We start from the raw sequence: 24,779 nt of genomic DNA on the forward strand, positions 1-24,779 counted from the left end.
TGCGATTGTGCATGTATAAGCAAAGTTCAGCTACGACTTGATTCGGCATTGCAATTCTAATCCAGTCATGGGTAACACCTTCTTCTTCATCATCTTCTTTATTTAACCAAAATTTCAATCAATTATCCTACTCATTTCTCAAAAATTCCCTCAAAAAAATAGTAATAAAAACTTTGGTAGATTAAATTTAAGATTTTGGCCAAACTCACAAAGACACTAACATGAATGGTTCAATCTAGTATGCCCACTATATGCAGCTTAACTAGAATGTGTGAATGTGTAGAAGATTATCTATTTGAAAAGAAAAGAAAAGAAAAGAAAATACCTGAATGAATGTTACTAAAATTTTAACTTGACGTGTTGGCTTTCTTTTGTAGTCAATCTAAGTTGGTGACACATGAAATGAAATCTATGTAACGCTAGTCTTACGAAGAAAGAGAGGGGCCCTCAAGGCTTTAAAATAAATTTGTTAATTATTGAGTCCAAAAGTTATAGGGTTAGGTAATTGCTATTTATCAAGTAATAAAGAAATATCATATGCTTATTTCTTGTTTTAGAGTCTGGAGTATTTTATTACATGAAAAAGTGTGAAGTACAGGAGGCCCGTTACCAGCAAGAAAGAAGAAGAAACTACATATACCTTGGCTTTGTTAATTGGATCATTTACTCCTCTACTGTGAGGTATATCGATATTTTCTTCTTAATCATTTGTCTGTTTTTCCTTATCATTTTGTCTATCTTTGATAGTCTCATGCTAAATATATAATTCTTTTTGGCCTCATTTGAACCAAACATCTGATTCAAATATCTAGGGATGTACATTTTGTGATGAATCAAATTTTCCCACATGGATGCTCATTTGAGAAAGGGCTTCTACCTGGGCTAGTGACCTTTCCGATGTTGCAATGATCTGGGTGGCTGCCTCTGCTCAGGAATGGGTCCATATGTGGGTTCAGGACGAAGAGGACTTTGACTCCCAACTCTTTCTTGATCACGGAATTTCTACTCTTTGAATGTCAATAGCCACAATAGCAGGTCCTCTATCATTTCATAATGGAAGCAAGGATGTGCATCATGGAACATATCACGTGAAATCCATATTATATGGTGGTAGATGAAAGGTGAGCTATACAATTAACCAGTTTTCAACTCATATAATTTCTGGCCTTATGTTTTAGGTTTGAAATTTGTTTGCTAATTTTCATGGTTTAGTGATATACATATAGGAGATTGATGAATGCAAAAGTGTGCGGATTTCTTGTCTTAGTGTTTGAAGAGTTTTGTGTCATGGAAGAGGGGGAAGAGTGTGATGTTACTACCCAGAGTGGAGGGGATGAGTCATGAGATGATAAATGCTTGCTTTTCTTTTTACCATTTCTAGCCACCCAATTTGGAATGACATTCAAAAATGGAAATACCTTAATTAGTCACCAATATGTGCAAGGGAAAAAGAAGAAGAAGAAGGCAATGAAGCCATATTACTATTGTTTGCTCTAGGCAATTCAATTCTGATTCACCTGAAGGTAATTTTATGTTCTTCTTTTTCTTCTTCTGATGCTATTGCATTTGCATTTTAATTCATGCCCAACAACTTTTATTTCCAACCCTTTAGGGCCTAGGAATGTTTTGGTCCCATTCAATGAGAACATCATGCAAAATATTCTTTCCTCATTTTGTTTGATTCAATCTTAACATCAGACAAAAGGCTTCATGTACAAAAGCCCCATTACTTATAAAAAAAAATGGTTCAAAAGCCCCGTTATCACTTCAAAGATGCTGCAAACAAGCTTAACCTTTGATCTTGTTTTCTTTAATAGTCCATTTGATTTGGTTACATATGAAAAGAAACAAGTTTAATTTTCAAATAACACCTTTACTCAGTCTGCCATCTACAATTTTGAATGCTTGAATCCTTTTTTCATTCAACGAGTTTAAGATAAAAGAGGGAAGCACCCATAGCTCAATCCCATCGCTCAATCCCTTTTTTATTCATCTAGTCTTAATGTTTATGTACTTGCTATTTGTCAATAATGTAAGGTTGAATTTAATCAACCATCTTGTTGGCTTTATTCCGTGCCAAATTTGCTTGTATTTCAGCAATTAGTAACCCTGTATTTAGGTGGGATTGTTGTAAGGGTAGTGAGTGAGATATAGTGTTGAAATGCTCAAGAGTGTGCAAGAAAACAAAGACTCGCGGCTGGATCTCGCGGATGACTCGCGGCTGCAAGCCGCCAGAAGATGCACACGTGCCAGGTATGCCAGAAGTTGAAGCGTCATGCTACCTAGAGTACTACAGGACAAAATAGGACAACTGACCATTCTGTTATCTCACAGCTAGATCTCGCGACTCAGTCAAGCCGCGAGCTAGCCTTGTTTTGAAAATCCTGACTCTTCGCATTCCATTCTCATCCTAGTATAAATACCCCTTATATCCACTAAAGAAAGAGAGCTTCCAGAGAGATTTTTGAGAGAGAAACTCTAGAGAAAAACAAGATTGATTCATCCACAATCTTCACATAAGAGACTCTTCAAATTCCTCTACTCTCTTCCTCTCTATTGTTAAATCCTTGAGAGACTTTTTACCAAAACCTTTTCTCACCATATCCATTACTGTGAGAGGGCTGTTTGGTGTTCTGGGAAGCAGTTAGGAAGGAACTAATTTCACATTGGTTGATGCTATGGTCAAGAAGTGGAATTCGGGAAGTTAGAAAAGAAATAGGTTCGATGCAACCTCGTTGGAGCAAGAAGCTTGAAGGGCTTAGGTACACTGAGTAGATTAGGCTTGGAGAGTCTATTGCTTTTCATGTATCCCAACTACATTTTCTAGTGGATTGTTTACCGCTTGGAGGGCGGCGAAGAGGTTTTACGCCGAGGGCTTCGGTTTCCTCATCGATAACACATCGTGTGTTGTCCTTGTGTTTGCATCTCTCTTCCCTTTATCTTTGACATTTAATTTCTGCTGTGGATGTGATATTATTTGGTTTAGATTGTTTATCAATTTTGTATTAAGCTTATATTCATATTCCGCACATTAATTGTTTGATATTAAGCTTGAATTGGTATTTTGTAAATTGGGGGTCTAAACGTTCAAGGGTGTTTTTACACTATTTGAACTTTCAAATAATGTGTTTCATGGCATGGAAGAGTGCAAAGTTGGGGAAGCAACCAGCAGTAGATATGAAGATATTACAAATACGTTTGATCAAGTAACAATTACAGAACAACATTCTTGTTAGTAAATCAAATTCTTTATTGGTTTGTTGTGACTTCTTTGCTTTCTTATTTCCATCTGTCTCACTCAAGGAGTTTCCTCCACAATTTGGTTTATTTCCTTCAAGATGTGGGAAACCATATCAAGAGTACAAGTCTGATTTATTTGGCCTGTGGCTAAAATCTAAAATGAAGATATTGCTTAAACAGAAAAGTTGCTTCCTTACATCAATGCAAGATATCTGATTTAATTATTATTGGTTGTTTAGCACTGTTTAATTAGCCTTCAAAAGCACTTTAGCTTAGCCTGATATCTTTTCTATCTATTGAAAGAACGTTCCTTAAAGCTGGGATGTAATCTCATATTGATTCGTTTGGAAACAATTAATTATAACTTGGAGCATTGTATATTTTCCAAGTAAAGACAATTTTTCATTGCAACCTACTCCAGTATATCTGTTTAATAAATTTTCATTTGCATCTACATCAGTTTTATTTAATGGCAGTAGACATAGCTCAAGAGCGGCTTTTGTGGTTTATGAGGTAATGTAACTTGTTTACGATTTTATTGGTTTTTTTTTGTTTTTTATGGATTTAAAATTGGAGTTTTTAAGATCCCTAATTTTGAAAGGATTGGACTATTTGATATCAAGAAGAATTTGCTAGAAAATTATAATTTATACATTTGAAACTTGTGTTAAACAGTATTCATCTCTGTAGGAAATTTGGAGTACCCTCAAAAGCTTTTGCGGCCACAACTCCTAAAATCATTGACAATGTCATATCTAGCTCATCTCCTAGTACAATCTTTGTTCAAATCTCAAAACAATCTTCTTCTTTTTTTCATTCATGTTTTCAGATCTTAGACAAAGTCCTCTACTTGTTACAAATAGCATTCGACCAACAGATTAACATATACCTTGTGGGCAGATTATTTCTGACGGACAAGGAAGATAAGATCAATCTCAAATAAGAAACCCCATCAAGGATGTCAAGAATTCAGTTGAGGAAGGAAATGAACATGATCTAGACACTACCACTCACAAAGGAAGTTGAGGAAGATGATGCCTCCCAAATATATTATATGGTATATTGCTGCTTCTCATTTGAATAGTCTTTGATTCCTCTGTTTTGTTGTAGGAATTAGGTTTATATTTTCTGGATTATTTTTATGCTCCTCGTATTGCTTATGAGTTAAAAAAGTTGCAAGGCATAGTAGTAAAGTTTACTGTAGGAATTAGCACTCTGGTTCTGGAGTCTGTCCTAATAGTCACCTTTTTCATTTTGAAAAAAAAAAAAAAAAAAAAAATCATTCTGACTACTATTTTGATTGCTCATGATGTTCATCCCCTGTTTGTTGCGTAGACTTTGAAATTCACCTTAACATGTTTATCTCCTTGAGATTAAGGTTAGGCTACTATATATATTCACTTTAGATCATTACATTGATGTCCATTGTGATTAAAAGTAGTATAATTCTAATTATTAAGAAAATTATGCCTTCTTTGCAAACTTCTTACTTCTAATGATGCTTGTTAGTTGTTACCCTGAATAAGCCCTAAATCCCAGCTACTAGAAAACATTCCTTGCTTTGCAATAGACCTCTAAGGACAGAGAAGTAAGTTTTTCCTTACTTATATTGCGAGCATGGATTTTGAACTGCCAAGGGAAGTAAGTTTTTTCTTACTTATATTGCGAGCATGGATTTTGAACTGCCAAGGGAAGTAAGTTTTCCTTTTTACTTATATTGCCAATGACCAAATTTTCTCAAATTTGTCCTTCATTATTCTTCTGCTGGCATTATAGGTTCTCCGTCTGGCATGCAACTATTTAGTTTCTTATAATTTTCTCTACATTAATCTGTTGGGTATGGTTGTCACTCATGATTCAGATCACAGAAGAAGCTCATTAATCTAGTAGCCAGCGAGTATTTGAAGTTATAAGCATGGAGAATGGTGTAGTGCGCTACAGTGTTGAGTTTTGAAGTGATGAAGATCTTTTGACCTCAGATTTCATATATTGAGGCCCTAATATCATCTATTTTCTCCTCAACATCAGGGTTATTATGTTGAAGGTTTGCATTTTTCTTTCCTTTGTTTTTTTAACTTCTTATAATTAAGGTGCTTTTCTTTTAGCTTTTTAAAGTTATCTAGGAGGTATATTTGTGTGTTTAATCATCATTATGTAGTTCTATATGATTCCAATAAAATTACTCAACGTCATTCCACCATGTGGTTATCTTAGTTTTAAATCATAGTAACAAAATGGAAGTTACTGGGGGATTAAGAGGTCTAGTCAAAGCTTACATTTTCCATATTGTTGTTTTTCAATTGCTGATTTTATCTCAGTCCGCACTGTTTGGAATTTTGCTAAATAATCTTGGTTTGCTACAGTACAATAATGGTTATATCCAGCACGCACAGAGATTTACTGGGTTGAGAAACAAAACACCATATTGAAGTATAAAACATGTCACCAAAGCTCAGTCATATATAAAGAAAACAACTCGAATGCCTAACATGGGTCTTTCTCATTTTTTATTTATTTGTTTCAGCTATGTATAAGTCATTGCCAAGTGATGAAATGTGATTAGAAAATTTGAATTTTTTTTTTCTTGTAAGGAGATGGTTTTCTTACTGTTTTATTTTATTTTTGTTGGCCTCATTTAAACCAGATATCAAATTCTAGCATGTAGGGAAGTATATTTTGTGCTCAAGCAAATTCTCACACATGGATACACTTTCGAGAAAGGCCTACAGAAGAAACTCCTTCATTTCATTGTGGCAGTAAAGCTTGCCTATCGTATGACACATGAAAGGTTAGGTAGAAACGTGACCATTATAACTTATGCAACCTTCTATCCTTAATTTTGAGGGCTTGAAATTATAGTTGCTAATTATCAGGCGTTGGTGTTACAGGTTTAAAAGTTTGAATCTAGATGCAAGTAGACTTCTTGTCTTAGTGATGTGTTTCTTGTCAATGAAGATGGCGACAATTTGGTAAGTACTTCCTATTTGTTGCAAGCCGTAGTTGCCCATTGTGAAAAGGACATCATAAAGAGTGGAGAGGAGAAGATAGGACGAGTCCAAAAATTACTTGATGTAGGCACTTAAATGTTAATTCTTCTATAGGTAACTCTGTCATTTCTTCTTCTGCCTTTTTTTCCCCCTTTCAGTTGCTGCATTTGTATCTTGTTTCATAGTCAATAATTATTGTTTTCAACCAATTAATGTCCTAGGAATATTTTTCTCTCATTCAGTCTAGACATCATGCAGAATATTTCTTACTCTTTGGCCCTTGTTCAATCTCAACCTCATATCATAGGGCTTTTTGTGAAAAGCTCTGTTATGACTTCAAAAATGCTGGTAATACTATAAGTCAGACCTTGGGGCCATGGAAAGTGTCCTCTGCTTAAACAATGTGTAGTTGGGGCGAAAGCAGGAGCCTTGTGCATTGGTGACAACAATTCTATGAGTTTGAAGAATTTCGTTACATGGAAGTGCGTGAAGAACACGAGGTGACCATAAGACAAGAAGAAGCGATAAAATACCTTGGCTTTGTTAGCAGGCTTTGGCTTAGATTTTCTTCTTGACCACTTACATGGGGTAGCCCGGTTGATGTTCAATGCAAGGGCTAAAGCTAAGCTTGTGGCTTTGGAGGTTAGGATTGCTGACTTGAAGAAGCTGTTGGGGATGCTGGAGTGAAATATTTCGTTACATGGAAGTGTGTGAAGTGCATGAGGTGACCATAAGACAAGAAGAAGCGACAAATTACCTTGGCTTTGTTAGTTGGATTAATCTTCTATTGTAAGGCATATCTCAATATTCTGCTTTATCTTTTTTTTTTTGTTTTTACTTACCCTTTTCTCCATCCATTAAAACCTCATGCTGAACATTTAATTCTCATTTGGCCTCATTTCAACCAAACATCAGATTTCGGGAAGTACATTTTGTGAAGAAGCCAATTGTCACTCATGGATGCACATTTTAGAGAGTGCTACAGAAGAAACTTCTTTATCAAATTTTTTTCAGGTAACAGTTAAATATTATAATGCATCTTGGCAGAGTAGTTAGCTTCTATCCTTCTATCTTAGTATCTTTTCTTCATAATGAATTAAAAAGAATGTGACAAAAAATTTCTCCTGTCCCCTTGATCCATCGTTTCCATACTACAGGGGCTGGCTATGGTCATGACCACCTGCCCTTTATCTGAAGTCCAACCATGGTTGACTAATGGATGCACATAGACTCAGTTAGACTTCAACCAATTGGTAAGCTGATGAAGATATGATATAATGTTGCACATTTGTAGTTTGAAATGTGACACTAAAATGCCTTTTTTTTCAATTTTTTTTTAAAGCAGAAATTTTTTGCTAGATTTAAGGCATCCTATAATTGATTGGACACCTTTCTTCATGAGGACCATGTTTGCCCTTTCAAGTGACAGTATTTTTAACTTTCTATTGCCTGCAAGATGAAAAAACCAGTCCTAACATGCTAAAGTCTACCTTTATCAAGATTGACTCTGTTATTGTTTGTGAGTGTGTGTGTTATATTCGGAAGGATGCCTTCTATTGTTTCTAAAAACTGAAACTCCTCAAATTTTGGGATTAAGACTTTGTTGTGTTATTGATAATTCACATGTTTCTTATACTATAGAGTATAGGAGGCTCATCTCTAGATTTTTTTTATTATATATATATTTTTAGGGTAAATGACAAATTACCTTACTTTGGTTAGGACCATTATCAATTTATCCCTTGACTTTTTGAATGTAGCAATATACCTTACATTGTATCTATGATTTCCTTTACTTTTCCACCAATCTTTGGAATTTAAAATTCAAAATGTCCTTGCAATTTCAATATTTATGTATTAGACAAAGACTAATTATAATTGACAATAAAGACAAACAGTATCAAGAGTAGAAGTCTATTTATTTGGGCCTATGGCTAACAATTAAAATGAAGATATTGCATTAACAGAAAATTTTCTTATTAGTTACATCAATTGTTTTATGCTATCTGTTAATTTTCTCATTCCTTAAACTTGTTTATTATTGCAGGTTTAATTCAAAACTCTGGTCCATATGGTAAGCACAGCTTGCTTAAAAGGGAATTGTTATATTAATGACTGAAATTTTATGGTCCATATCATATATGGTATATTTTTCCCTTAACTTTTTTTTTTTTTGATAAATATATTTTTCCCTTAACTTCTGTTTTGTTTGTTTGATTTCTAATTCCATGGTTATTGCTGCTTCTCATTTAAATAAAGTGTTTGGTAGCTCTTTTTTTATAGGAATTAAAATGATATTATCTGGGTTATTTTTATGCTCCAAATCTTGCTTAAGAATTAAATGTTTTGCAATGAGTAGTAGTAAAGTTTACTGTATAATTGACACTGCTACAGGATATAATCTGTCCTACTAGTGAACCTAATTTTTAAAAATAATATTAAAAAAAAAACCACAAAATAAAGAGTCATCCTGATTACTTTTCAATTTCTCATGTGTTGCTCCTGGTGCTCATCCCTTGTTTAATGCTTATAATTTGAAATTCCTCTTAATGTGTTATAGCTCCTTCCAATAGAGGTTAGACTGCTATATACTTATTTTAGACCATTAACATTGTCGGTCATTGTGATTGAAGTATTATAATTCTAATAATTTAAAAAAGTATGCTTTCTTTGCAAAGTTCCTGCTTCTAATGATGTTTGTTACCCTGAATAAGCCCTAAATCCCGGCCACTAGGAAAAAGTTAGTCACTTTACAAGAGACCTCAGAGGACGGAGAAAACATGTTCAGCAAGCACTTGGGTATGCAAGCATGGATTTTGAACTGCCAAAGGAAGTAAGTTTTCCCTTTTTACATAGTACTATTGCCAATTACCAATTCTCAGTTTTGTCCTACAATCATTGCTCTATCTGGCATGCAAGTCTTAGTTTCTGGTGTGAGTTTACTCGGTACAAGTAATCAATTTCAAGAAAAGCCAATAAATCCCCCCCGCTCCCCCTTTTAGGGTATATTTTTGCTATTGTTCTTCTTATTCTTGTGGAAATTAGGCTTTTCAATGTTCATTAGTGGGTAATCTGCACAACTTGTTGGTAATTGTACTAAAATACTCATGCCATCTCTCTCGAAGATGAGATAAATTTCTCATGCTATCTCTCTCAAAGATCTAGCGAGAATCCAAAGTACATCAAATTTACAACGTTTGAGATTACTCATAATGCCCTGAAAGCAGCCAACGATAAATTCAATTAGTTCCAAAGAAAATTATAGCCCATGAAGAGTACGTACATCCCAGTTATTTATGCCCATGAAGATCACAGCAACATAAATGGAACCAAATACATTGAACAAATTCTGCTGGTTATTCCTAAAAGTTGAGTAACAAGAAGATCAACAAAGTTAATTACTCAAAAGTAAACAGTATTATTTAAAGAAAATGAAAGTGGGTCTATGATTAATTTTATTAGGCACATGTACATGTACATGTACGTACGTATGATTCAAGTCCAGGTTGCAGATCGTGGCAGGAGAAGAAGATTGAAACGCAACGTTTTGGTTCAACTCAACGCACCGTTTTGTACAAGGAACACGGTGTCTATTAGGCACATGTACGTACTTGTGTTAAAGAGCACGAGCTTGTCACGTGTATCATTAAAATACTAGTTGTTAAATTGTAATTGGTTAAGTTTGTTTGTTAGGGCAGTTATAGAGAAAGGAGAATTTGAATCCTTGAAACACGGGAAAAGTCCTATTAATACTCTTGACCGTTAGAGGAGGGATTAAGTTAATTGCTTTTGTAATAACACGTGTTGCACGTGATGTTTAGTCCAGGTGTTTAGCTGATTTTTGTTAGAATTTTTTTTTTTTTTGAGAAGATGATAGAAGATATTTAAGTTAGTTAATTAATTATATAATTTGAAGGCTACAACATTCGATCACTTGTTCATCTAATAAAAATTGGTAGACTATACATATAGCACTAAGTTGCAAGACTCTTGACCAATTTCTTTTTATTTGACTGCATTTCAATCATATATATCTTTATTTATTTTCATTCTATTCTTTCAAATTTCAATAAATCTTTAAAATAGTTTAAAAAATTGAAACCGTGGTCACAGGCCTCTATTTTTTTTTTATCAGTCACAGGCCTCTATACTGCACTTGTACTGCTGTAACATCTAGTGTGCCGATATAAAGGGACATCTCTATGTTAGGTAGGGGTAGGGATCAATATCTACTATCCTTCTTATTTTCTTCAATTCCCTGAGCCTCTGGCATTCATAAGATAATTGGTTCATCCTGACCCCAGTCTGTTTCCATGTCCAGCAAAGTATTTTTTCTAAAAGTTAGAGGTTTCACCTTTGAAGATTTCATCAATAATTTTTCACATTATCTGATGTTTTCCATCATTTTTAGCAGAAAAGTTTTCTCTTGTAGTTGTGTGGATTTGTCTCCCAGTTTTTTGTTAAAAACAAATAAAGGGAAGAATTTATCCCTTCGTAATTAATTTTTCATGTAGCCCAACCAGGCCACTTGGCTTCTCCTTGTCATACATATGAAGAACAACATTTCAATCATGCTATAGAAGTACAGATAAGTTCATAAACATGGAAGAAGACCAGAGATGCAACATTACCTTCATGTAAGTGTCTATGTCTGGATCCGGAACAATTCTAGCTTCCTTCTCCCTTTTACTGACATCAATCCGCTATAACCTCTTCATTAGAACAAAAACAAATGGTGCTATTATTATCATTACTGGAACATCTATAGACTTTGAATTTGAACCTTTAGGCTGTAGGGAACTAGGCTAACTGTTATTTTGCAAAGTCATGTCTCCTCACAACGTTTTTACTTTTTACAACCTATCATATTCTATCTTATAAGGGCAGTGTCTATTAAACACTATCTATTACCCACAATGTAAACACATTTTAGTTCAAAAAATAAATTGTGTATAGTGTCGGCAATAAGGTGCATGAAGTGAACTAATAGTTACTCATCTTATAATATCGAGTCATTTACCAGTTTGTATCTCTTCTTTTGTTCTAAACCAATGCCTCTGGTATGAAACACTACAAGACCATTCATGTAGTCTGTCACCTATTTTCAAGAAGAAAAACGATATGTAATGTCATCAATATATTACTAAAAGCTGAAGCGTAGCGTTTAATGCTGCTGCTCTCACGTTGAGCCACGTCAACGTCCATGTCATCATCTTTTTTTTTTTTTTTTTTTTTTTTTTCCATTTTCTTATAATTATTTATAATTTTTTTTATTTCATATTTACACTCCTCCAACCTTTCTCCCTCCCTTACCTTTTCATCTCCCCACTACTTCTCTAACCTTTCTCCTTCTCTCATTCTCTCACCTTCTCATCTCTCCACTACTCTCTACATTAATATCATTCTTCATCTTTCCCTTCATCTTCCTCTATTTTTGTCTCTTCTTATTCACACTCTATTACTATAAATTTGTCACTATCTCATTCATTCCATGCATAGTTTTCCCTTACAAAGAAAAAGGTTCTCTCTCTCTCTCTCTCACACACACACAATTTTTGAGTGGATTTCTATTTTTTATTTTTCTTGCATCTTTGCTTTAGGTTGATAATTTTTTATATTCTTTAATCTACTTTAGGTTAATGCGATTCAGTTTTCTCTCTCTCTCTCTCTCTCTCTCTCTCTCTCTCTCTCTTTGATTGTTAAATGTTATCCTATTGCATTATAAAGGATTAAATATAAAAATATAATATTATTCTAATACATAACATGATTTGGATAATTTAATTTGGCAGTTACTGTAATTTGATAGCATGATTTTTATAGTGCTCAATTTAGATGTTAAACTATGAGACTTTAATAATTTTTGTTTATTTTTTAATCCATTGTGGTGGACAAAGTACTTTTAATAGTATTAAAAGTACCCTATAATGCAATTTATTTAGAGACAAGCAAAGGTTGGCTAAACAAAAGTTATTGGATGAGAGACAAATTTTATCTTTCGCAATTTTACTTTAATTATTATTATTATTATTATTTTATAACAATGCATATATAGAAATTTAATTCTTAGATTTTGCTAATAATTGATTATTTGATAATATGTTTTGGGTGGATGAAATTACAATTTCCGCAAAGAAAATAACCTTAGTAGATTATAAATAACAATTTTTTTCCTAATTGGTCCAATTAATCATAGTTAAGTTTTATTAATTTTTTTAGTTACTTTTTTCAGTGTTTTGGATTGTAGGCAGAAAAAATAAGTTTGAGAAAGTTTGTTTAATACTAAAAGAATAATTTTTAAATTTTATTTTCTTTTTAATGATTCACAAAATGTTATAAATAACTTTTATTAAAAAATAAATATTTTCGTTAAATTGCCTTTTGAATTTTTGAGAAAAATTGTATTTTTTTTTCATTTTCGTACGACAAAAATTATTAAATTTATGATTGTTTCTATATTACATTTATGATTATTCTTATAATGAGGTTCTGCCATGTGGCACTCTATTAGAGTGATTTGCATTTAGCTTTTGTCTCTTTCTTCTTCTCCATTTTCGCCCCAAATTTGCTTTAATCAATTTCAATTATTCAATATTTCCCTCTAATGTTTCCAATAAACTCTCCTTCCTCATTTATTACTTCAACTTTCTATTAATTCTGTCCAAGTGTCCCACGTATTATATATTATCCATCCACTCACAAGACTTCTCATCTCCTTATCAAAACAAAAAATGGTTAACAATTCTCCCTTTATTTACTTTCCCATTAAATCGCATTCATCATTTTGGCCCTCCTTTAACTCTATCTTTTTGGGCTCTTCCTCTTCTTATCAAAACCTTCAATGCCTGCCCCTTTGGAATTAAATCCCATTCATTTGTTTTTTATTTATTTATATATAGATTTCCAATTCTCTCTCCACCACTGCAGAAGTCACCAAAGTACAAGCAGAGTTGGAAAGTCCCTTTAAGGTGAGTTTTGCCTTTTCTGTTTTCCCCTCCATCTTCATTGGTTTGTTTGGTACAAATCGCATTTTCTCCCATTATGCAGAAGATTAAATGTTTGATTTTAACGTTATAAAAAACTCTAATTGCTCGCTGCTGGACAAAGGAAAGTGTTGCGGTAATATAGAGGATGCAAGTGTAAAGCGTTTGTAGGTGGCTTTTTGTGTAATGGGTCTTTTAAAAAATATATTATTATTGTTTTACAAGGCTCATGGCATGATATATTATGGTTCAATTCCTGATTCATTTGGAATATTAAAAAATGTGATAAAAATAACATAGATAGATAAAATAGGAAAGCAACTAGACCATGTTGATTTATTTTATAAAATGTCAATGTTTATGCATATTTCTTTTGTGTGTCTCTTTATATTCAATTATATAAACATTTTAAATGTTTTAAAAACTCTTTAAATTGATTAGAATGGAGAATGTTAATATATGAAGCTCGAAAATGCACAAAGCCATTAGCACAAAGGTACAAGGCAAAACAAGTTTTGAGACAAAAACTCAACAAAGTCAATCAAGCTTTTTGATTTTCTAATTTTTATGTGGTTTTTGGATTTTTGACACAATAAACAAAAAGATTGATACGACGAAATTAAATATATTCACAAGTAGACAAGCAAACAATCAAACAGCAAAAATAGCAAGCAAAACAAACAAACATAGTCACAAAGCATAGGAAGTATTAATGCATGGACATGTTGTAATGTTTATGCATGAGTACCCTTATTCACCCTCACGTCACTTGCGTTTGGGGTGATTTCCTTATAGGATTGGGTACGGGAGTTAGGGCTTTCAAACTTTCGTGAGAAGCTTTCCAAGTAGTTGGTGAATGCACCAATCATCTTTATCACGTTCATCATTCCGGGATCACCATTCTGATCTCTAGATTGATCTTCAGCCCAAATTCTTCTATCATTTCTAGGTCCTCCTGACCTTTGAGGAGTTTCACTATTCTTTGCTCTCAGCTTTTGGCAATTTGGTCGAGTATGCCCTTGAAGTCCGCAATAGTGGCACACATAAGTTCCTTTAGGACCTCTTTGTGGTCAAGGACGTGACTTGGCACGAGATTCAGATCTGCCTACAAACTGATTGCGAGGATTTAACATCCGTTGGTTCACCAAATTCTTCTTCTCCTCCACCTCGAGCTTCTCACCAGTAAGGTTAGTTACAACTGGATCTTTAGCCTTTACAAACTTCACTTCTTTATTGACATTTCCAGACGAACTACCTCCTCCAGTATATCCCAATCCGGATTTGTCTGAAAAGCTCTTTTGAGATGAGATAACATCATCTAGCTTCTTGGTGGTGACCCTCTCTACTCTAGCATTTGCTTGCACAACCTCACTCTCAAGAAATCTTACTTTTGTGTAAGTTTCGGACAACTCTCCATTCAGAGTTTCTATCTCACATTTGGCCTCCCTATATCGGATTAGGAGACTTTTGTAGTCCTCCTCAGCCTTCTTCATTTTTCTCACAGCAGCCTTGGCCACCCTTGTGTATTCCCCAGACTTCTCCAAGAGTGAGTTGTAATTCTCCTGAAGATTTGCTGTGCTTCCATCTTCTTCAGCATTCGATTCTTCAACATTTCCTAGTGATTCATCATTACTATGTTCTCCAAGGTCTCGCACAAGCAGATTCAGCTCATCTGAAGACTCAACATGAGCAATAGTCATAAAAGCCGAATAGTTCCCCTCTCCATCACAGCTCTCTTCAGATTCTGAGTCAGACGAATCCGAGTCGCTCAAGGTCGTGGCATACACTTTACCTTTCGATTTCAAATAATTCGGACATTCCTTCTTGAAGTGTCCATGCCCGTTACATTCGAAACAAGTGACACCTTGTGTAGGTTGTTGGGATTCTTTTCCATCTTTCCTTTTGAATTCCCTTTTCTCCCTTCCAGAACTTTGGAATTTTCTTTTATCATCAAATTTTCCATTATTTTTGAATTTCAAAAACTTTTTGAAATTTTTGACAAGGTATGCAACATCTTTGTCAACCACATCTTCTCCCGATGAGTCTTGATCTTCCACCTTCTCATTAATGGTCTTTAGAGCAAGAGATTTACTCTTCCGTTGATTGGGCAGCGACATCTCATAAGTCTGCAGAGAACCAACCAGCTCTTGCACTTTGATGTCATCGAGGTCCTTGCTCTCTTCAATTGCTGTCACTTTAGCTCGAAAACTTTCCGGCAACGATCGAAGGATCTTCCTTAGAATCTTCGAGTCCTCCGTTTTCTCCCCCAAGTTGAACTTGCTGACAACCACTTCATTTAACTTCCCATAGAAAGAGTCAAAAGACTCATCCTCACTCATTTTGAGCTCCTCAAACCGAGTGGTCAGCATTTGTAACTTGGTGTCTTTCACTTTCTTCGTGCCTTCATAGGTAGTTTCCAAAATCTCCCATGCTTCTTTGGCCACGGTAATATGAGAAATCCTGTGAAATTCATCTGGAGACACACCACAAAAAATAGCATTGAGTGTTTTACTGTTAGCATTAGATGCAGCAAGTGCTGCCTTATCCCATGTGGATTTGGCTGCCTCTGGTTTGGTCCAACCAATCTCAATAGCATCCCAAACGGATTCATCAATAGAACACAGAAAAGCTCTCATTCGAACCTTCCAAAAAGCATAATTACTACCATCAAAATATGGAGGTGCATTTAGGGATTGAGACCTATCCATCTCAAAAGGGAGTCAAGGATCACACAATGGTAGTGAAACCAATATCAGTGTACCCGCTCTGATACCAATTGAAAGTTCAAAAACGTGTAAAAACACCTTTGAATGTTTAGACCCCCAAATTACAACTTAATCAATTCAAGCAATATGTCAAACAACTAGTGTGCGGAAACTTAACATATGCTATCATACGAAATTGATTAAACACTATCTAAGCCATAACAGATTAAAATCCACAGCAGATAAATAAAAAGGCAAAGATAGAGAGGAAGGAAGATGCAAACACAAAGACAACACGCGATGTGTTATCGAAGAGGAAACCGAAGCCCTCGGCGAAAAACCTCTCCGCCGCCCTCCAAGCGGTAATCAATCCACTAGAAAATATAGTTGGGATACAAGGACAGCAATAGATCCTCCAAGCCTAATCTACCCAGTGCACCTAAGCCCTCCAAGCTTCTTGCTCCAACGAGGTTGCGCCGAACCTTTTTCTTTTCTAGCTTTCCGAATTCCGCTACTAGACTGTAGCATCAACCAATGAAGATTGGCTCCTTCCTAACTGCTTCCTAGAAATCCAAACAGCAGTCTCACAATGATGATGATGATGGTGAGAACCTGGTTTGGTATAATGCCTCTCAAGGATTTGACAATGGAGAGGAAGAGAGTTGAGGAATTTGAAGAGTCTCTAAGGTATAGATTGTGTGTGAATCAATCTTGTTTTTCTTTAGGGTTTCTCTCACAAAATTCTCTCTGGAAGCTCTCTTTCAATCGTGGGTAATAGGGGTATTTATACTGGAGTGGAGAGGAATGTGAAACGTCAGGTTTTTACAAAACAGGGGTGGCTCGCGGCTTGACCTCGCGGCTTGACTAAGTCGCGAGATCCAGTCGCGAGATAACCGTATGGCCAGTTGTCCTGTTTTGTCCTGTAGTGCTCCAGCTAGCATGACTGTTCATCTTCCAGCATGCTTGGCACGTGTGCTGCTTCTGGCGGCTTGTAGCCGCGAGTCACCTGCGAGTCCCAGCTGCGAGTCTCTGTTTTCTTGCACACTCTTGAGCAAACTTCACTCTATCTCACTCACTACCCTTACATCAAACCCACCTAAATACAGGGTTACTAAATGCTGAATTACAAGCAAATTTGGCACGGAATAAAGCTAATTAGATGGTTGAATAAATTCAACCTTACAGAAGCTCAATCGATCCACCAGGTGTCGAGAAGTTATCGAGGAGGCAGAAACATTCTCGATCGATCCACCAGGTGTCGAGATGTTATCAAGGATGCAGAAACATTCTCGATCGATCCACCAGGTGTCGAGAAGCTGTCGGGATTGTGATAAGAAAACCCTGAAAAAGCTTGACAGACAGCAAGGTATCGAAGAGGTATCGAGGAGGTGTTGAGCTAGCTTTTTAAAAGCATTTTTTCGAGATGTGAAAAACACAGACATGAATGCAATCTAACATGCAACTCAACCAATGATCCAATCAACATATTAAGCTCTCAATAAAAATTTTAAGCACATGGATCTTCAAAAACACACACACACACACACTAAACAAGTCTAACCAATTTTATATTTCAAAAACAAATCAAGACAGTTTAGTGAGCATACATTAACACATGTAAAACCTTGTGATGGCCAAATCACATTGTATCTGCACATGTATCAAGAATAGCAAAGAATATTGCATGTTGTGTGTGAAAAATATCGCAAGATTGCATAATTGTATACATGTTATGACGATTTGAGATATGAGAAAAACACTTTAACTCACACACAATCATAACTACTTGATGGGGACTATCACCTTCGAGGAACATCCTATAACTCCCACATCTCCTAGAATACACACTTGCAATCATTTTTTTTAAAGCACTTTTGATCTTTTTGCTTTTGAGTTTTCTTTTGCATATATTTTTTTTCTTTTAAGCATATCATGCATAGGCATATTAGAGAGAAAAGAAATACCCAATGATATTTGACATTTCAATTTTGCTATGCCTAAGCACACAAATGTCATTGACACTGCACTTTTGCTATGCCGAAGCATACAGGTGTCATATTATGATTGGCAGGCAACAATGGTAAGATGATTATTAATGCCTTTCTCTTAGGATTTTTTAGTCCTTCCCATCAAAAAGAGTGATACGAGTGTTAAGTACAAGAAATAACTTAATCTTACTCATCACTAACAAGAGCCACAAAGCTCACTTGCTTCGTTGTGCATAGAGATGCTCATCTAAACTACAAATGATATAAAGTTTAGAAGACTTTGTTTCAATAGCCATCTAAGGTACACAAGTACCAATGTACACAAAACACACACTGTTTTTGTATTTTTTTTTTCAATTTTTTTTATTTTTTTTATTTTTATATGAAAAACAAAAACAAAGCAAAACTGAAACATAACCAAACAAAAACATGTTAAACAACTAAAGCATAAAAACTAGATTGACTCAAAACTTGAAAGCAAAACACATAAGTAATGCACACACAAAAACAAAAAGAGAGAGAGTAAAAGAGAAAAGTGATAGAATCAGTTGGAGCCCTTTTCCTTCCACACCCTAAAAGAACTTTTCCTTTGAGTATACCCTTGAATCAACGGTGAGGGGGAAGAATTAAAACCGTTCAAGTTCGAAAGGAACATGAGGGCTTTGAAAAGATCTCCACGGGGAGCAAGAGAGGATTGAAGCTGATTCTGATTTCCAGATGCTGTCATGTCGTTGCTCTGTTGAGTGGCAAGCCACTTGTAGCAATTTGGTCGAGTATGACCGGCAGCTCCACAATGATGACAGAGATACTGCTTCTTTTGTTTAGGCTTTTGAGAGTCAGCCTTCTTAGCCCTAGGGTTTTTAACATCTTTCTTCTCAAGCTTAGGGGGTGCTCCTAAGATAGATTTACCCTCGTCTATGTTCTCACTAGCTAATTCGATTTTAATCTCATTGTTCTCAATTTTAGCATTATTAGCAGGAAGAATAAAAACAGTAGTACTAGAAGAAGCAATATTAGAAAAAGAGAGACCATACCCTAAGCCTATTCAATCTGAAGTAGATTTCTGAATGTTGAGCATCTCATCAAGTCCTTTCCAATTAAGCTCCGACTTGAAATAGCTTTGCTTCAAGCTTCTTGGTCTTCTTAGCCAAGAAATTATTCTCAAACCTCAGTACTCCAATAATCTGATTAGCCTCATCAACCTTTGTGGAAAGCTCCTCATGGTCAAGTTCCACATCACTGAGCTTCTTGGTGGTTAGCCTATACAGTTTCTCATGCTTCTTAGAGAGCTAGTACAGTTTTGCATAGGCTGTATGAAAGTCATCTTGATCATCCATCTTTTCAAAGTTAGATTCCACTAATTCCTCTTCTCTAACCACATCTTTGATAATTCCATTAGTAGGATTAATAGTGATAGTGAAGGCATTTAAGATTCCGTCATCCTCATTGTTGAAATCATTCTCAGGCTCGGTGTCACTCAAGGTAACAGCAAGTGCCTTGCTCTTCCCAATGCTCTTAAGATATGTAGGACACCATCTCAATTCTTTTTTTGGGTGCAAAACTTTTATTCTCTGTTTCAATTTTTTTTTTTTTTTGGATGCAAAACTTTTATGCTCTATTTATATTGATATCAGATGCTTTTATTTTATTTTATTTTATTTTTTATTTGTTTTTGTGTTTATATTATTTGAGCATCCTTGGCATGCCATTGATGTGTTTGTGAGATTGCCTGAATGTCATTTCAATAGTGCTATAATTTTACTGCCCAAAAAAGTATTTTATTTTACCTTGATTTATTTGGAAACAGATAGGCTTATCAGTAGTTCATCTGTGGCAGCTGGGAATGGTGTCAGTGTCACACCTATTGGACATGTGGTGCTTTTACTACTCCGCCGAGTTATTCTTCTATAGAACGTACAAGGTCTACCTACTACTACAAACTTTTCTTAACAGACGATCCTGCTGAGTGCTAAGGAAGAATCTAGCAAATTTCACTCCATGGCAGCAAAAGTAAATAAACATATTACAACACTAAAATGTTATTATTGTTATATATTTTGAATTAGTATCTTATTGAATTACAATTTTTTTATATTTTTAAGGTCCATGTCATAATTTATATTATATTTTTCCTTCAATTTTTAAATGGTTCTTATTGATATTTTTCACTGCACTTTCCATTGAAGAGGTATCGTGACCATCTCTATTAGTTGTATTCTTGGGAACCCACCAAACTCTTATGCTTTTGTCAAGGCTTCCACTATAGAGCAAGAACCCACCACCAATATTACTTGATGATTCTTGCAAGCATTTGACTGGACCTTCATGGCCACTTAATGTTATGATTGTTATATATTTTGAATCAATATCTTATTGAATTACAATTTTTTTTTAATATTTTTAAGGTCCATGTCAAATTTTGTTCAGATTTTTTTTTAGGTTCAAGGCCACCGTCAACTTTAATGGTGAGGAGTTGTTAGATGCCGAGCTGTTGCCGAGCTGTTGATATCTACAAGGTTTGTATATCAAGTTGAGGCAGGTTGTGTATGTTTACTGTTTTAATTTTCATGTTGATGATCATGACATGTATTGATTTGGGGAAAAAATATAGTTGCACTTTTAATGGTTTTCAGCTCACTATGAATATAATTTAGTATAAATGTGTCCACATCTTTATTTGATTAATCTTCAGTTGCATAAGAAAGTTAAGCTTAAAGTATGTAATATGGATATGTTTTACACATTTTTTTTTATAAAATAGTTTGTATCTCTAGCATTATTCATAACTGATATAATGTAATATATATTTTGTAAGCTAAGAGATTAATAATTAATTGTTAACCTACATAATAAACAGTTTGCTTTTAGAAACTCCATTTATAAACAGTTTACTTTTATAAAATGTAAACTTATTCAAGACAAAACTATTTATAAATGTCCATTTTTTTAACCTGAATTGTTCTAGGAAAGAGAAATGACACCATGGTCAAAGCAACATTTAGATGTGTACATTTGAACATGATTTAGTTTGCAATTTTTTGAGAAAGTTTGTCTAATACTAAAAGAATAATTTTTAAATTTTCTTTTCTTTTTAATGATTCACAAAATGTTATAAATAACTTTTATTAAAAAATAAATATTTTCGTTAAATTGCCTTTTGAATTTTTGAGAAAAATTGTATTTTTTTTTTCATTTTAGTTCAACAAAAATTATTAAATTTATGATTGTTTCTATATTACATTTATGATTATTCTTATAATGAGGTTCTGCCATGTGGCACTCTATTAGAGTGATTTGCATTTAGCTTTTGTCTCTTTCTTCTTCTCCATTTTCGCCCCAAATTTGCTTTAATCAATTTCAATTATTCAATATTTCCCTCTACTATTTCCAATAAACTCTCCTTCCTCATTTATTACTTCAACTCTCTATTAATTCTGTCCAAGTGTCCCACGTATTATATATTATCCATCCACATCAGAATTCATCATCAAATTGAAATGACTCGAAACAGGAGAAATATATTAACATTTACTTGGTCTAAGAACATTTCTTACCTACAACAGCCCACTGGGGAAGCGATCCAAATTTAGAATGGTAAAGAACCTTTCCAACATCTGAAATCCATGCAAGAATCAATTATCAAGTTGTTTTTATGTAAACTTGAATATATAGGGCCAAGTGTGTGCAGTGATTATCTGATATTATGAATAAGAGCATAGAGCCACTAAGTTAAACATATAAAATTAAACATTCAAAGAACTTATATTTTGCATGTTAGCCTTAGAACGGAAACTAGGAGTGTGCATAGGGTATTTACCATGAATAAGGGCAGTCAAGTGCATCCAATCTTCATTAGGATAATCTTTTCTTATGGCTTCTGCTGACTGCAGCAAATGCTGAATTTGAGGTTCCTCCAGGTCAGGGTCACTTTCATCCACAAAACTGTCAAGGAGTTCAATGGCTTCCCATATGGACATCTCTGCTTTGTTCAATTTTGCATACTCTTCCCTTGTCCTCTTTACCTGCATTTGCATTGAAAGTTTCATATATCAAATTGAATCTATGAAGTCCTAAAGTTTAATATTTGAACATTAACTTATTGAAAGTGTACTTACAAAATCATATGTTTGGTTAATATGATTCAACCGATAGGTATTCTCCACAATGCTTAGCCTCACTGTTGATTCATAATCCCTACCACACATTTCGACACAATTCATTGAATGATAAACTACACCATTTATGAAAAACACTTGATCTTATAAACAAAGATTGTGGAAGAAAATGTCAAAACCTGAATGATTGGCCAAAGGCATTAGATTTTGGCACAACAAATCCATCTGATGCATCTTTTGGTATTGCATTCTCTGACACTTATATTTTCAAACAAAAGAACACAAAAGTTAGACTCCAATTGAACTAAGCTTATAGACTTATAATAAAATAAAAATTATTGACATTCATGGACAAAAGGAAGATGGAAACAATAATCAAAGCAGTACCAGGTGCCTGGTTCTCAACAGCAATCATCTTGTTCCCACTTAAAAACTTAGAAGAAGGCAAACAAAGCAAAGACAAATACCTTTGAAAGGCCCCGGTCAGATTTATAGGTAAATAATAAGTCCTCAACTGAAAATCGACCAGGCTTGGACTCCTCAACTGCATTAGATGCCGAGCTGTTGCCGAACTGTTGATATCTACAAGGTTTGTATATCAAGTTGAGGGAGGTTGTGTATGTTTACTGTTTTAATTTTCATGTTGATGATCATGACATGTATTGATTTGGGGAAAAAATATAGTTGCACTTTTAATGGTTTTCAGCTCACTATGAATATAATTTAGTATAAATGTGTCCACATCTTTATTTGATTAATCTTCGGTTGCATAAGAAAGTTAAGCTTAAAGTATGTAATATGGATATGTTTTACACATTTTGATGAATCGTTTTCCGTAAATGTCAAACATTGTAAGAAACCAAAAAAAAAAAAAAATGTTGTAGGCAAAACCAAAGGCTGCCAACTCCATCAACAATCAAAGAATAGAAGTAGCAAAAAGTTTAACTAATAATTCTCCACTTGCTTCCCTCATAATTGTTGAAGCTCTAAAATGCCAATCCAAATGCTTCACAAATAATTAAATAACTTATCTTTCCTATTTTTTTCCTTGAAGGAAACATATATTTTATTGCAATTGCATCAATGATAAATTGTTGTTGGACAAAGCTTCATCCATCCACACTATCAAATTCGTCCCAAATTGGGCATGCCTAGCCACTGTAGATTTTCCATGTTAACTTCTCTTTTTACAACAAAAACTTCAAAGTACTCAAAGTTGTTCAGTAATGGTCTTACCTCCTCAATGATGTTTCTAACCATGTTGATCAATATCCATATGGATATGTAGCTGAATCACCTTCTAAAATATAAGCATTTTTCTATTCTTCATGAGCAAAATTCCAGCAACACAAACAGCCGCCACCTCAACTTCTAGAGGATCTTCGAATTGTCTATTTTTTTTTAATGCATAGCACTGTCATTGGAAGAAACACTGAATTTTAGATAATGGCACACATTATTGTTAAAGTTTTAAATTTTATATCCAAATTTGCTGCTAAAATATGATTAAAGTTTTGGTCATTAATTTCCTTTGAAGCACTATTTGTGCATGAATTTTTCGAAGAAGAACAGGGGGTTGGTTATTTGAGTGAGAGTGCAATTATTTATGTAAACCTGAATGCATATGTAAATTGCAAATATGACTGCATTTTTTTTTTAGAAATCTATTGTTGAAAACTTTCACAATGTGACACCTTTGATGGTTGAACAAATTGTTACTTGCTGCCGACAATCTTTTAAAACAATTGAGTGAAAAAGATTGTTTTGACTTCGATGAGATAATGCAGAAGAGAATAAAATATATAAAACAAATTCCTATTTTGTAGAAAGTTTTTCTTCCTTCACCCATTGGTACACATAATGCATCCAGCCAAAAAAAAAAAAAAAAAAGTACACATGATGTAGCTATAGGGTCCCCAAAAGAGAGAGAGAGACATTGTATAAAATTTCACTGACGGCTAATTTTTGGTCACTCACACGCACACCTTTTTGAGTCTCAAGTATCAACCCTCCAGTCCATGTCTACACCTACTTTTCTTTTCACACCCAACATTTTATTTTAATTTTTAAAGTCTTATGTTTGTATTTTTTTCCCTTTTATATATATATATATATATATATATATATATATATTGTAATACTGACACAACAAATTTGACAACATTTTCACAATTATTAAGGTTTCAATTTCTTATAAGTGAAAATAAAATAATAAAATATGAAGCTGTGTAATTTGATATGGAGTGTAATTTCTGTTTCATACATTTATTGGATAATTGAGAAATTCTGACATTGATATCCTAATGTACAATCAAAGAGTAAAAGGCAAAGAATTGTTTACATCTTCAAATATGTTAAATATTTTTACAAATTTAGTAGACTATTGGTGGTGGGATTGGTATTGAACTTGGACTTGGTCTTAATGTTTTGGTATTTAACTTTTGAAGACAATTTCAGGTTATGCAAATAGGATAGGTTTATATGGTAGAAAGGAGATGAATTGAATCACAATAGTCTTTCAGATTATGCATTTGAAAGTTTATGGGATATTGAGAAGAAGGTTTGATTTTTTAATGATTTATACCAAACAACAGTAGTAGCTGCCACTACTGCATAAGATTGGTTTAAAAAACTAAGGGGGCTATTGGAAGTTGTTATGGTTTTTAGTGCATAAAACTGTACATTCATGTTGCTAAACTCATATAAATAGAGATTGTAGTAATGCATGTCAATGGCTACATGATTGAAGTTTCTAGCAAAC

At 34.2% G+C, this 24,779-nt stretch overlaps 2 long non-coding RNA genes across 2 annotated transcripts; one reads left to right on the forward strand and one right to left on the reverse strand.

The window, feature by feature from the left end:
* The first annotated feature begins 29 nt into the window (after positions 1-29).
* On the forward strand, positions 30-19,935 carry LOC115979607. The gene is made up of 13 exons (XR_004089111.1): positions 30-71; positions 587-681; positions 813-1,523; positions 4,070-4,297; positions 5,102-5,284; positions 5,885-6,028; positions 6,129-6,341; positions 6,486-7,016; positions 7,143-7,241; positions 7,385-7,480; positions 8,275-8,301; positions 8,942-9,060; positions 19,711-19,935. It is a non-coding gene; the product is annotated as an uncharacterized LOC115979607 (long non-coding RNA).
* Positions 19,936-21,450: 1,515 nt separating this feature from the next.
* Positions 21,451-22,078, reverse strand: LOC115979864. Its single transcript, XR_004089209.1, has 3 exons — positions 22,019-22,078; positions 21,721-21,925; positions 21,451-21,517 (listed from the first exon to the last, which is right to left on the reverse strand). It is a non-coding gene; the product is annotated as an uncharacterized LOC115979864 (long non-coding RNA).
* Positions 22,079-24,779: the final 2,701 nt, after the last annotated feature.

The sequence above is a fragment of the Quercus lobata genome, chromosome 3, assembly GCF_001633185.2.
Source record: "Quercus lobata isolate SW786 chromosome 3, ValleyOak3.0 Primary Assembly, whole genome shotgun sequence".
Classification (NCBI taxonomy): domain Eukaryota; kingdom Viridiplantae; phylum Streptophyta; class Magnoliopsida; order Fagales; family Fagaceae; genus Quercus; species Quercus lobata.